The sequence below is a fragment of the Leptidea sinapis genome, chromosome 1 (assembly GCF_905404315.1).
Source record: "Leptidea sinapis chromosome 1, ilLepSina1.1, whole genome shotgun sequence".
Classification (NCBI taxonomy): Eukaryota; Metazoa; Arthropoda; class Insecta; order Lepidoptera; family Pieridae; genus Leptidea; species Leptidea sinapis.
In genome coordinates, this window is record NC_066265.1 from 9618057 (window position 1) to 9632141 (window position 14085).

General features: G+C 32.7%; 1 protein-coding gene across 4 annotated transcripts in view; it reads right to left on the reverse strand.

Moving 5' to 3' along the window:
• LOC126967500 (homeobox protein cut) overlaps positions 1-10492 on the reverse strand; it is a 156413-nt gene extending 145921 nt beyond the window's left edge. For all 4 annotated transcript variants that reach the window (XM_050812180.1, XM_050812341.1, XM_050812102.1 and 1 more), the window contains exon 1: positions 10190-10492. The gene's annotated coding sequence lies outside the window, so the exon portion shown is untranslated. The remainder of the gene's footprint in view (positions 1-10189) is intronic.
• Positions 10493-14085: the final 3593 nt, after the last annotated feature.

The window sequence follows — 14085 nt, forward strand, 5'->3', positions numbered from 1 at the left end:
AACGAGATGTATTTACGAAGTGTTGAGTTATAACGAATATATATCTTTTAGTAGGGATCTTAAGCGGTAAGCGACATTTAGAGCAATCGTCCGCAGTTAGTTGTTAGCCAACTTAATTATTATTTAATTGTTTAAAAAAAGTTAAAGCATATTCATACACATTCACTTCATAATAATTCTAAGTTTGAATACATTTGACACTACTTATTAACATATATTGCAGAAAAAATTAAAAAATAATGACGATGTTTTACAGGCGATAATGTGTTATCAACATAAAATACCTATGGATTTAAATTGTAAAAAGTATTCATTGATAAAAAACGATCATTGATCACAGGCGGGAAGCACATGTGGCGAGGAAAAAGGATGGCGCTAGTCACACGAAAGGGATAGACTGATTTTTTTTTTGAAATCGACTGATTTGACCATATGTTTCAATGTTTGATGACGTCACGAGTGTGTCTATAGTAAAAAGTCTAGTAGTACATCATTAGACAATTCTGGAATTAATATCATACTATCCCAACCATCTGGATGTGTTGAGTTCCTCCGCAGTGCGATTTTACAAGGAACTTTCTTCCACGTCCAACCAAGCTGTGGAATAAGTTTTCGTGTGCGGTGTTTCCGGGACGATACGACATGGGTGCCTTCAAAATAAGCGCGCTTTCTAAAAGGGCGGCAACGCTCCTGTGATACCTCTGGTGTTGCGAGAGAATGTCGGCAGCGGTGATCACTTAATATCAGGTGACCCGTACGCTCGTTTGTATCTTCCATAAAAAATATCTCTGTGATGTGAATTTTTCATGAGCTCCGGATTGCACACAATGACGAGGTACCAAAAAGGAAGTATGCCCTGTGTTTGAAGACAACTAAATCGTTTCAGTTCTGAAAAAAAGGCAAAAATTTCTCACAAATCGCGTGGTTTTAGTATGCTTGGACGTCATCATGATGCGGGTGGACTTTTGCATTTTGACGTAATATCCGATGGAATTTGTCTGCTGGTATCAACCCGAACAACTCATCTGAGAACTCCACGTGATAAATGCGGTAGAAGATGCAGAGAAAACCTACATCTCTACGCAATCAAGAAATCAAGCCAATCGGAGATGACTTGATCTTCGATGATTCGAGCCGCTCTTCGTTGTATGCGGTCAAATGGAAGAGGCTGGTACTGGAGAACGCTTGCCCCAGAGGTGAGAACAGTACTCCATTTAACTTGTAAACTACAAATTGTAATTGAATACTAATTCCTTACTTCAAATTTATATGTATTAATAATAGACTGTAAAATAAAATAAAAACACCATTCCCCCTTTTTTTACGATAACATAAGGGAAAAACCCAAAAATTCTGAGCGGTACTATAATTGCGCTCGTCACCTTGAGACATAAGATGTTGAGTATAATTTTCTCAGTAATTTCACTAGCTACGGCGCCCTTCAGACCGAAAAACATTAATGTTTACACATTGCTGCTTCACGGCAGAAATAGGCGCCGTTGTGGTATCCATAATTTAGCCGGCATCCTGTGCAAAGTAGCCTCCTACTGGTAAAAAACACTTACAAAAACTATGCAAAAACCTTAGTTATTTTCCATTCGCGATTCACATACCATCCAGCCTTAATACAGGCCACACTAAGCAAGACGAACCTGTCGATGTTGCAGCTAGATCAAATTCCAAGAAAGATTTTAAACTACCCGATAAAAATGATGTCTCGTGTTCCCGACGGTGATAAGCCTTTGAATTGAGACTTCGACATATTTTCTCACGGTGACTTTATAGGAAAACCGACCTTAATATAATTCTATAGTGTTCAGTTTTTATTTTACAGGGGTATTTAAGCGTTGTGTGGCGCGAGTTATGAGCACATCGCGGTTTATTGTTAAGAAAATGGTGGGACTTTAAGCAGCATATGGCAGCAGAGAAAACCTCATCAAAGCGCTGTTGCAATACGAAATACAAATAATTTTTTTGTTCTGTATTCATAAAGTATTAATGTTTATTAAATATATATATTTACATATTTATATATATAGTATATATATACTTATACTATAATTACACTCGTCTCCCTGAGACATAAGATGTTCTGCCTCGTATGCCCTGTAGTTTCACTAGCTACGGCGAAAACAATAATGCTTACACATTACTGCTTCACAGCAGAAATAGGCGCCGTTGTGGGACCCATAATCTAGCCGGCATCCTGTGCAAAGGAGCCTCTCACTGGTATAACGTTTTGACTGATGATACAGCCGGCTCGAACGAGATAAATTAAGAAATTCATCTAGTCGGAAACGAACAAACTCCAGCCTATTTTTAGTTCTACATTCTTTTTCCCGCTACCGCTTATGTCACAACCCAACGCAAGTGTAATGTATCATAATATTGCTAATGTATACAATAGTATTAGCTGACGCATCAATTGATGGCGTCGGATTTCCATTCAATTCTCTACATTCATTAGTTATTATATTCATTGATATTTCAGTGCAAGATGCATCACTTCTAGTGGTAAGACCTTATGTCCTATGCACTGGAATCACCATCATCCTTGTACGTGAAGTACACCTGCTGGATACACAATGTTTCATTTACCTTTTATTCATATTTTCTTTACCATCCCGTAAGGTGTAATATGATTTATAATAAGTGTTTTACGGCCGTTCCCAATTTGCAGTCTATCTTACTTGAGATAAAAATCGTAACTATCGTTGACTTTTCTGTCCCAATAAACTTATCGGCGGTAACTAACCTTATCCGTACACGCTGTCTGTCAATGGGACGACGTATTGCTTACCAGCGATAGAAGTTTGTATGGAAATTGCAATACACGCGTCGCAATATAAGGCGATAAGGATGACTTATCGGGTATATTGGGACAGCTTTAGATTATTGGCAGCTAATTACTGACAGTAGAAGGTAGTTGTTTATGTCTATCTGTAGATAGTATATTCGGAACGGCCATTAAGCATAAAAAGAAAAATATTATTTTATAAGCCCAATTCACAGAATACAGGAATCGATATCCAATTTTAAATAATAATATGTATCTATATATATTTCCATTTTTTGGCTATTACTACTACTACTATTAAAGTTAATTAAATTATCAGTATATTTTTAATAGGTAAAACAAGGGACTGTCTATTTTCCTAGAGGAGTGACTAAAAAAAAATTTAAAACACCCACCATCTGTGGGATATAAATACTAAGTACCTAAGTATAACACTAAATATTGAAACGTCGGGTTAGCTAAAATAATAAAAAAAAATAATGTAACTTTGATGCTAAATATAATGTTAAAACAGTTAGAATAATTACACAAGACCTTGCCAGATCTCGTTTTTTTTTATGGAATAGGAGGACAAACGAGCGCACCTGGTGTTAAGTGATTACCGCCGCCCACAATCTCTTGCAACACCAGAGGAATCATAAGAGCGTTGCCGGCCTTTAAGGACACCTTCCTTATGCGCTTTTTTTGAAGGTAACACCGCACAAGGAAGCTCATTCCACAGCTTTGTAGTACGTGGAAGAAAGCTCCTTGAAAACCGCACTGTGGAGGACCGCCACACATCCAGATGGTGAGGATGATATCCTAACTTGTGGCGTGTCGTGAGAAGGTGGTATTTTCGTTTTCATTTGGACTGGTCCCCTGTAACTTTAACGCAAAAATCTAATGTAAAAACAAAGTTACATTGACACGCGGTTAATCCTTTAAAAAGTGTTTTATCTATATATTATATTTATTATTTTTTATTTTATTCAAACACTATTCATGGTAAACATAGGTTCTGTAGTATCTATATTTGTTGCCTTAAAAATGTTCTGCGGCCTAACATATACCACTTAGGAACTCTATCGATAGTTCAACAGCTTGAATTGTAATGTACCAGAAGCACCCACTAAGAAAATTCTGCATTATTTCTAAATTAATATTTATGATTTTAATTATAATAATAATCAATTATAGAACTTTATCACCATTGCCAATCTCTTTCAGGCGACATTTTATGATCACTAAAATACGTTTGTTGTAAATGATAGACTTCAATTTGAATACAAAAACGTAATTTATAATTGTATTTAATTGGGTACTTACTATTAATTATATATTTAAAAAAAAACTCATAACAGAGGTAGTACCTACCTACTTGTAGTAAATAATAAATATATATAAAGCTGCAGTGTTTGTTTATTTGTTTGTTTGTTTGAACGCGCTAATCTCTGGTACTACTGGTCCGATTTGAATGATTCTTTCAGTGTTGGGTAGTCCATTTATCGAGGAAGGCTATAGGCTATGTTTTTTTTTTTCAAAATTAGGGATCCGTAATTAAATTGCTATTATGTAACACAAGGTGTAAAATCGAAAACCTATTTTTGCGTGCGCAAAAACTATTGACAATAGAACAAAATGATGTACATATATGATATGATGGCTATAATATAGACAATATTTTATTACTTATAAAACTATCGCGTGGATTATACTTTATATGGCAAAACAACGTTTGCCGGGTCAGCTAGTAATAAATATATTCTATGGGATTGATTTCGACCATGAGACCATTCTTACAAGAACAATTTACCAATTACTAGTTTAAACTAATATAAGTAAAATTATATTAAGTATACTGGTAGTAATCATTAATCCTATCACTAGTAATCTAATTCTAATTTAAGAATACCAATATTGCTACAACTTAATCTTTAAGTTGTAACCTAATTTTATAGCAACTTATATATTGAAATATAATATATATAATAGGGTGTATACACATGTTATCTGTGCTTTCTTTGATATAAAACAACTATATATAAAATATTTAGTAAAATACGTCCATAAATTGTGATGACAGTGAGGTATATCTTAATATATATATATATATATATTTCTTGTTTGCGTCTGTTGTAACTGAACTCCTCCTAAACGGCTTGAACGATTTTAATGAAACTGTCTGTGTGCCTGCAGGTGGATTCGAGAATGGTTTAGATTCTGAATTCCGCCCACATAATATAATTCTCCTGCTCATGTGTATGTTAGTGAACTCCACCTAACGACTGGACCGATTTTCCAAATTAAAGACGTGTGTACAGGACGTCTGTCGGCTCCACTAGTATAATATTTACCTATACCTAGGTAGGTAAATACCAAATTTCGTTATCTACTTATATTATAAATTAAATCCCTCATATACCACTGTTGGTATATAATATATCCTAATGCACTTTATAATTACAAAAATCTCTCATTCACACTTAAGTAAATTACCAAGTACTTACTTCATTAAAATAGGTTATATTATAAGAAGAACAATTCTATGTATGTATGTACAGATTATATATGCACATACCCAAAATAGCTTTTCTCTCAGTTTAATAGTTAGTACCTGGACTACCGAGCCTTGCTCGGATTTTTAAGAAGGTACAAAACTTGAACAAAAACAAACTAATAGGACATCTGGATCCGAACCGGGGTCTTCTGCTTTCCGGATCACCCAATGTCCATCTGAGCTATTATAGTCATATATAGTGGCGAAATTTACCTTTGTATTCTAATGTTATTGTAGCAGTCTCTCATTAAAACACGGATAAAACTAATTTTTTTAAAATTGAAACCTCGAAAACGATCGATTTCTCGCCCCCGAAACTATATACAAAATTTCATTAAAATCGCTGGAGCCGTTTCTGAGATTCTAATTACATATTATTGAATTGCTAGTTTAAAGATATAATTACGTAGATATATTGCTCAAATCCCAATAAAAAATCGAAGTGACAGTTCACTTGTTGAAAATTCTTGCAAAAATATCAACAAAAAAAAAAAGCTTCTGTCTGCCATTTCTACAAAGATTTTTATTGTTAACCTTCATGAAAGCATGAATACAAAAGTAACTTTCGGTTGAAATTATAAAATTCTAATATTTTTTATAGAACGTAGGATATAATCACTTATTGAATATTCGAATTTATTGCCTCAGTGTTGAGAACTGGTGCAAAAAACTCGTCGGGCTTCTTTTTTTTAAATAAAATTTCATTACAATAAAATTTATTAGTTAAATAGAAATTTGCATAATTGTATAAAAAACCTTTACCACTTAAACGTTTTTTTAACCATTATTTTGAATTAAGTAACACATTGTTGCGTATATATTCTGGAGTCATGTTGTAAAAGCATATAAATCGCCAAACAAAGGAATCAACTTACCGAGTAGTAAGCATAACAAGTTTATATTTGTTCTTGGTGTTAGCATTAGGAATGTCATTATATTCATTATCTCCATTATGTTTATCGTATTTTGACATTTAAAATGTGTCCCTTATAGTTTCACTTTTCAATAATTAACTATCGTAAAAATCATTTATTTAAAAAAAAACACAATTATTGGAGTAACTTTGACGAGGGCTTCGGATTTAAATCTCCGCTGTTATAGATTCAAACGCCGCAAAAAACTCTTGGACACTTTCACAATATGAAAGATTGAACAAAATTTATTTAAGTAAGTATTATAAAGGTATATAATATAAAAATATAATTAAATTCAGTCAATGAAACATATTAAAATCGATTTTCAAATTGGAAATCATATTAGAAAATAAAACTAAAAATTAACTGTTAATACTAGGGTAGTACCTACTATCCTAAAGAAATTTAACAATGTTATTAACAGTCTTATCTGTATGTGCAAATAATGAATTAATATTTTATAAATTATCAGTAAAATACATATTATTATCTTAAATATGGAAAAAAAAAGTTAAGTTTAATTTTTTTAATGCGTCTAAGATTTAAGGTTTCGTAAACTTTATTTATCTCAAAAATAATTACAAAATATTGAGATAATACTATAAAAAAAACATACATGCTCTATAAATTAACAATAGAACATAAATTAAAAATTATAACATTTTTTTTAAGTATTGAACGACTTGGCTTCTTTCAATATTTTTAGGCATTTACGTATCGGTATCAAGTAGTTTAAATTTAAAATGGTACTTAAATAATAATATTCTTATTGAATGGTTTGAGATACTCCAAGTTAAAGGTAGATTTTAATAGAAATTGCCGCGACAGTGTGGTGTAGTATAATTTACTATGCACGGAGTTACAATGTTTTAACTCTCATGGTTAGAACAGATGTTACAATCGTTAATTATTTTATATCACATCGTGTGACCGGCTATTCATTAACGCAATAAATAATACTATATTCACTAATACACCAGTGGGAGGCTCCTTTGTACGGCTAGATTATGGGTTAGCACAACGGCGCCTACTTCTGCCGTGAAGCAGTAATTACACATTATTGTATTTCGGTCTGAAGGGCGCCGTAGCTAGTGAAATTACTGGGCAAATGATCTTAACATTTTTTCTCAAGGTGACGAGCGCATTTGTAGTGCCGCTCAGAATTTTTGGGTTAATGGTTGGGAAGCTAATCTGAAATCCTACCAGGTGGATTTTGGTAATTCTTTGTGGTAATTATAGCCGATATTTTCATTAGAGTACATCTTTGCTATCCTATCTATTTATCCTACATATCTATCCTATCTATATATAGCTATCCTCAAATATGTTAAGATAATTCGAAGTAAAAGTGCTACCTTGTTATTATTGAAATGTCATTACATAAAAACTCCAATATCAATTGTATGACAATAGTTTACAATATGATGAAACCCTTTCTCCTTGGGAATAAGACAATTTATAATTACAGAATATACTTTGAAATGATATGACTGCCCACTTCGAAGACAATCTAGTGAGTATTCATAATAGTAGATGAAATAAACTTTTAGATTCACTTAATGAAAGTTCTCCCCAAAAACAATTACTAAAGTTTAATTTGAGATTTAGCTACCCAGCAATACCAAATAATAAGTCGTAATGACAAATATATGTGAATTATTAAAGATATTTATTGTTTAAAAATAAAATTTGAGCACTAAAGTGTAGGCAGACTATAATTAAGAAGGTGATTTCAAGTAACTTTTTACACAAAGCTGTTGTAATATCAACTCCATAAACTAGTAAAAGTTTCAAAAGATCACGATATGCCTATAATAGTATTGCAGTGAGAAAAGTATTCCCCGTAACTAACTAAATAAAAAAAATAACATCATTGAGTGCTAAATATATTTCGGTATATTTTAAAATCAAAAAACAGGATCTTGTACTTACAACATTATTAATCTATATTCCTGTCTAGTAATTTATAATAATAAAAAAAAAGCTGATACACATTACTTTTAAAATTATAACTTTTCAAGGAATTGTTTGAGACAATTTTTCACGGCAACTTTAGATTTCTTAGAACTAATAATCTGAACTTTAAAAGTATTTTAAATTTAAATTCCTATCAGAATTGTGATTTCAGCGTATTTATAGGATTTATTCGAATAAGATTTATTTTTATACCAAGTTCACAACAGCTTATCCAAATAATAATAACTAACTTAAGCAATGTCTAGGAACATACTATCAAGCTAGATATTGTATTTGACAAATGACAATGCTGATAATCTCACTAATAATTGTCCGGCAAAACGTTTTTACAAACTTTTTATTAGCTTCACCTGTATGTATGTTTGTTTGTAACCGACTCAATTGGGCGCGATTTTGACCAACTTTTAACGGCCGGATTAGTTCAAACTTCGTAGATTTATCAAGAACCGATGACAATACATTAATTTGGCAAAATTATTCAATTTTTCAATTTGCAAATAAGGATTTTGTTAATTTATATAATTTTTTCATCTATCCTCAATAAGGCAGGATTGATGTTAATTTTAAATTTCAACTATAATCTTTTCAACGAAGCGTGTGTTTTAGTTATTTCAAACTATTTTTATTTGGAGTATTCTTCGTTACAATATTTTTCTTAGAAGTTTTTTGAACAGGGGCTTGATTTATTTTAATCAAAAATTAACGATTTATACCTTGGTTGTTTAATTATTTATCTAAATATTTTCTTGCAATATGTATGTAGTTCTTAGTAAAACATATCTTCACATTAATATGATGTTAAAATTTAATTATATTTGATACTCCTAAGAAAACATATTTAAAAATGTTTTGTACCCACCTAAGGTAGGATACTTTAAAAAAGTCGATCTCTTACTTCCAGTTAATTCAAAATCAAACTACGAAAGCTAGTAAAGTTTTTAGTAAAAGTTTTTTATCAGAACTGCCATGACACTGAACTTAATTTTATTAAGAGTTACAAATTTAATTTAAAATATTTATCATTTTGTATTCGTTATAAAAATAACTTCAATAAATCTTATAACACACTAGATAACTTTAAATTAATTATAATCAAAATTAATAAGAAAAAATATAATTCAATAATTGGTAAAAGTAAAATTTTCATATTATACCTACTCTACATTCTCATATTATACGTACCTAGATTTTATTCTTATGTTACTTTTAAATTTGTCCTACAAAACATTTTTTAAATTTTCATTATGAATTTCAATAGCATACCAACCAACCCAATAACTTATTGCTGGAGTCTAAAACTTTTATACTTTATTTGTTTTTTTTCATATTTGAATTATACAAGAAGAATTATGGTTTCGAACACAATATTTTACCGATATTGATAACTAATAGGTACCTATTGTGTAGGTCTAAGTAAACATTTTATCAAGTTACTATTAGGATAAGTTGAAGTTTGAAAATTATAAAACGAATCAGGAAATTTTTTAGGAAAATCAAAATTTATCACGTTCAGTAATTAATATTTATTATATTACTTACTAAACTTACTTATATAGTTTTGGTTTTTTGTCCTACAAAACATTATCTTTAATAATTTTCAATTTGAATTTCAATAACTTAACAACCAATAAAATAACTTATTTCTAAAGTTACTTAAACTTTTTCATACTTTAATTCAAATGAAATTTCTGATTATATTTGTGCAATACAAAAAGTGAGAAGGATATTATTTGTTTCGGACGCAATATTTCGATGATCAATTATTTTAAAAGTCTGAAAGTTAACATTTTATAATGATAATTCACCGTTGTACTGATTTGGAAAGATTGAAAATTTTAAAACGAGCTACAATTATTATTATAAACGGAGATTGGATGTTCCAATAAGAGTGTAGTTATTGGTAAACAATTTAGGTAAAGAGGAAAACATTGGAGGTAAAGAGTTCGTATAAACACTATCACTTACTTTGCGACAGCTATCTAAACACTAAACAACACTTCACTCACAGTCACGTGCACAGGGCAGGAAGTACTCACAATGCAAGGATCGCTAATCAGTAATAATGTTCACTAATCGATGACAGGATCTCGGGATCGGTAATCTGTTACGTAAGGATCGCGCTCGGTATCGACACAGGCGGTCGCTCGCTGACGCCGCGTGTCTCGACTGCAGTACAGTTTCGTTCCCGATCGGCGGTCGGGCGCGCGCTAAGCCCCACTGTTCCGACGACGATAAGTTCCTCGGCGTTCGGCTGTCGGAGTCGGCAGCTCGCGGGCCGCGGCGCATCTGAGGCAAACTCCTTGCCGAGACCCCGCCCAGTGGGACGCCACTCGCCGGCTAAGATGACCGTCTCTATCTCTGTCACACGCCGCCCGCAACGCTCGCGCCGTCTCGCTCTCGCGCGCCGCGCCACACCGCGCCAATAGGATCGGCTCGGATCGAGTCGAGACGATGAATCGAGATGTACTTAGGTATCGCTGCAACTCCTTTTGTTGTAGTCGATAATAGGATGCGCTTTTTTTGCAGCGCAATCGACTGCCCAGCTCGAAACTACTTTACGTGACAGCCATTTATATAGACGAGTGCATCAGTACATACAGTAAAGTTTCAATAGTTCCTATGCCAACCTATGAATTAAAAAAAATTGCATTTGTCTTATAATTGAAATTACAGCTCGGAACCATAAGACATTTAAATTCAGCCAAAAGCAATCGATTTTTATGATAATTGATTCGATTAAAGAATCAATAAAAGAATTCTCATTAACAGTCAATAATCGAGATGTAAGTAGGTACCTATGACTATTTATTGTCTGACGTGCATCGTTGTTGATATCGAAGGGCAGGCGGCTCGTGGCAGGGGTTGCTGAACTCACTCCGTACTCCGTAGGGCGCAAATGTAGGTCAGTTTTTGTTTCTCACCGAAATTCGGTTACTGGGTTCCTCAATACCAATGGCAAACTCTTACTATCAGTGTCAAGTAACAAGTAATTAATTAATAGTTTAAGTATGTTGTAATTAGTAGAATAACTAATACCAACTAAGTTCTTAACCTTTCATTATTGACATTAATACTATTAAAACATATAAAACACTCTCTAATCATCAACTCCATTCGACACTTCAACATCAATTTGTTTTCGTACTTTTAAATTCTCTACAATATAGGTAAAAATCTAAGTGAAAATAAAATATAATCTAAAAATATAGGTACGTAAAAGTATATCAAATAAGCCACTTGTAGCTAATTCTAAATAATAAAATCCCTCCTAACTCAATCATATTTCAGATAAAAATATGACCATTATTATTTTAATTTCGTCTCTACATTTCCTCATGACGGAGTGTTTCAGAGACAGTTTTAGTCCTCTCCTCGCTAGATGGCGCTAGTTGTAAATTGAGCAGTTTTCTCTCCAATAAATTAAAGAAATCATACATTTTGGATCATTTTTACAAGTATACATTATTACTTTATATGCTAGTTTATAAATGCGGTTCTTTTTGTGTGATATTTTAATACTTTTGTCCAATTTTTACTTCGTCTATAGCTTCTAAGGCAGAGTTGGATAGGTACTACCTATCTAGGGATGTATTCTAATATTTGAGAAAATTTTTAGCACATTTTTTTATCTAGCGATGTGTAAAATTAGCACCTTTATTGTTAAATTACTCATATTATTTTATAAAACAAATCTTTGTAACATTGCCCTATGATATCTCAAGTAAAAAATATTGGTTTTCTTTCGGAGATATTGTTAAAATATCTATTTTAAGCAACATAAGCACAACTCTAACCTCTCAAATTAGACTTGAATTTAATTAAAATGTTCTAAACTAATTAATAAGTTGGTATTTATTTAATAATTACTTATATAACCTTTCTGAGTGTACGAAGATTCATGACGACCTTATGAAATAACTTACGAAGATTCCTGCAAAATAACTTTCAAATTCAAGTAAAAACAGATTTTTCATACTAGTATTATTATAATTTTAATCTTGAAATCCATAACGTAATATAAACGTCGAAAAAAATGAGTTTAAAGTTAACCTCTTACACAAAGTATCATACAAATTGTCAGTGTAAGACGTAGCTTGTCACGCACACTAACGTATTAAACTTGTCCTGTTTTTATCGGTAGTCTAGTTTCTAACAAGTCTTTTTTTATAGTAAAGGTAAAGTAACAAGCGAGCGAACAGATCACCTGGTGTTAAGTAATCACCGTCGCCAACATTCTCTTGCAACACCAGAGGAATCACCGGTGCGTTGCCGGCCTTTAAGGAAGGTGTACGCGTTTTTATTGAAGGTACCCATGTCGTATCGTCCCGGAAACACCGCACAAGGAAGCTCATTCTACAGCTTTGTAGTACGTGGAAGAAAGCTAACTGTGGAGGACCGCCGCCGTATCTGTAATATCATTTAACAAGCACAACAAATAAGTTAAACCAAGTTTATCTTTTGTTAATCACCATCCACTTTCGCTGATCGGTCTGCAGAGCGAGTATTAGCGCGGATATAGGAAGGAGGAACGAAAACACACGGACCTGTCGATGCTTGCGCTTAACTAAAGAAATAATTCTGCGCTCAGCGGTGATATATCAACAATTCATTTATTTAAACGGAAATTTATTAGAAAATTCAGTGCTTACCATATTATACATAATTTTATTACATAATTGGGTAGAAAGAGAGTCGAGTACTTAGTAGGTGCTCCTAAATGTCGTTATTGTCTTACCTGTCATTGTAAATACTAAGGCCAACGAGACAAGATAAAGAACATAAACAAATTTTCAAAACATTTTTATTTGAATTAGTTATATACAAATTATGGATTCCATATTCTAATCGCTATCGTCTGTCTTAGGCAAAGATGATTCGTCGGAAGAGTTCAGCCGTATTTTGAGAATATAACTTAATATATAATGTAACTAAGTAATGGTCCGTTTTGTTAACATTATTTATCTCATCTGGTTGGCCTTATACACTATAACCGCGAAAGAGAATGGTGAGATCTGAATGAATATAGATCCTATATGGTGAGGATCGATTTCAGCAAAAACTGTGAAGGCAACTGTATCGTTTCGCAGTAGTTTGTTTTGAAGAAACAACCCCTAATAGTTGAGCTCATGTTTTGTGCAGATTAATTGGACCTACAGATTTAGTCTTCATAAAAAACGGCACTTAGAATGCACACCGGTACAGAAGTCCTAATTCCATACGTACAACCCGCATTAACGGTTCTTGGAGAAAATTTGATTTTTATGGACGATAACGGTTGCGCTCACTCATCTGGCGATGTGGAAACGTATATTCATGAGGTAAGTATTCGTCGTATTGATTTGCCAGCTCAAAGTCCCAACCTCAATCCCATAGAGCAAATTTGGGATGTTCTAAAATTAAGAGTAAGATCAGTGCAGCACATCAGGCAGATAAGGAATGAATTTGCTGCGCAGTGGGAGCGTATTCCACAAGAAACAATTAAGAATAGCATCGATAGCATGCCCGGACGAATACAACCTGTCATTCTAGCAAGAGGCGGCCACACTCGATATTAAACTTTTACTTTTAATTTTTTTGTTCCATCGAAATGTAATGACGAAATAATTATAATTAACATATTTTAATAGTACTTCCAAACCGCGCTATTCGCAAGAAACTCTGTATTTTAAAATGGATACGACTGAGTCATCCTGTGATCGTTAAACATTAATATCTAATAAATTGTAACTTTTACGCATAAACCTAATGTAAACATTCAGTTATTACACGCATTTTAATTCTTTGAAATGAAATTTTAGTTTAATTATTGAACTTCAAGATGAGAGCTAACCTCAAAGGTTGGAAGCCCCTCATCCAGACCT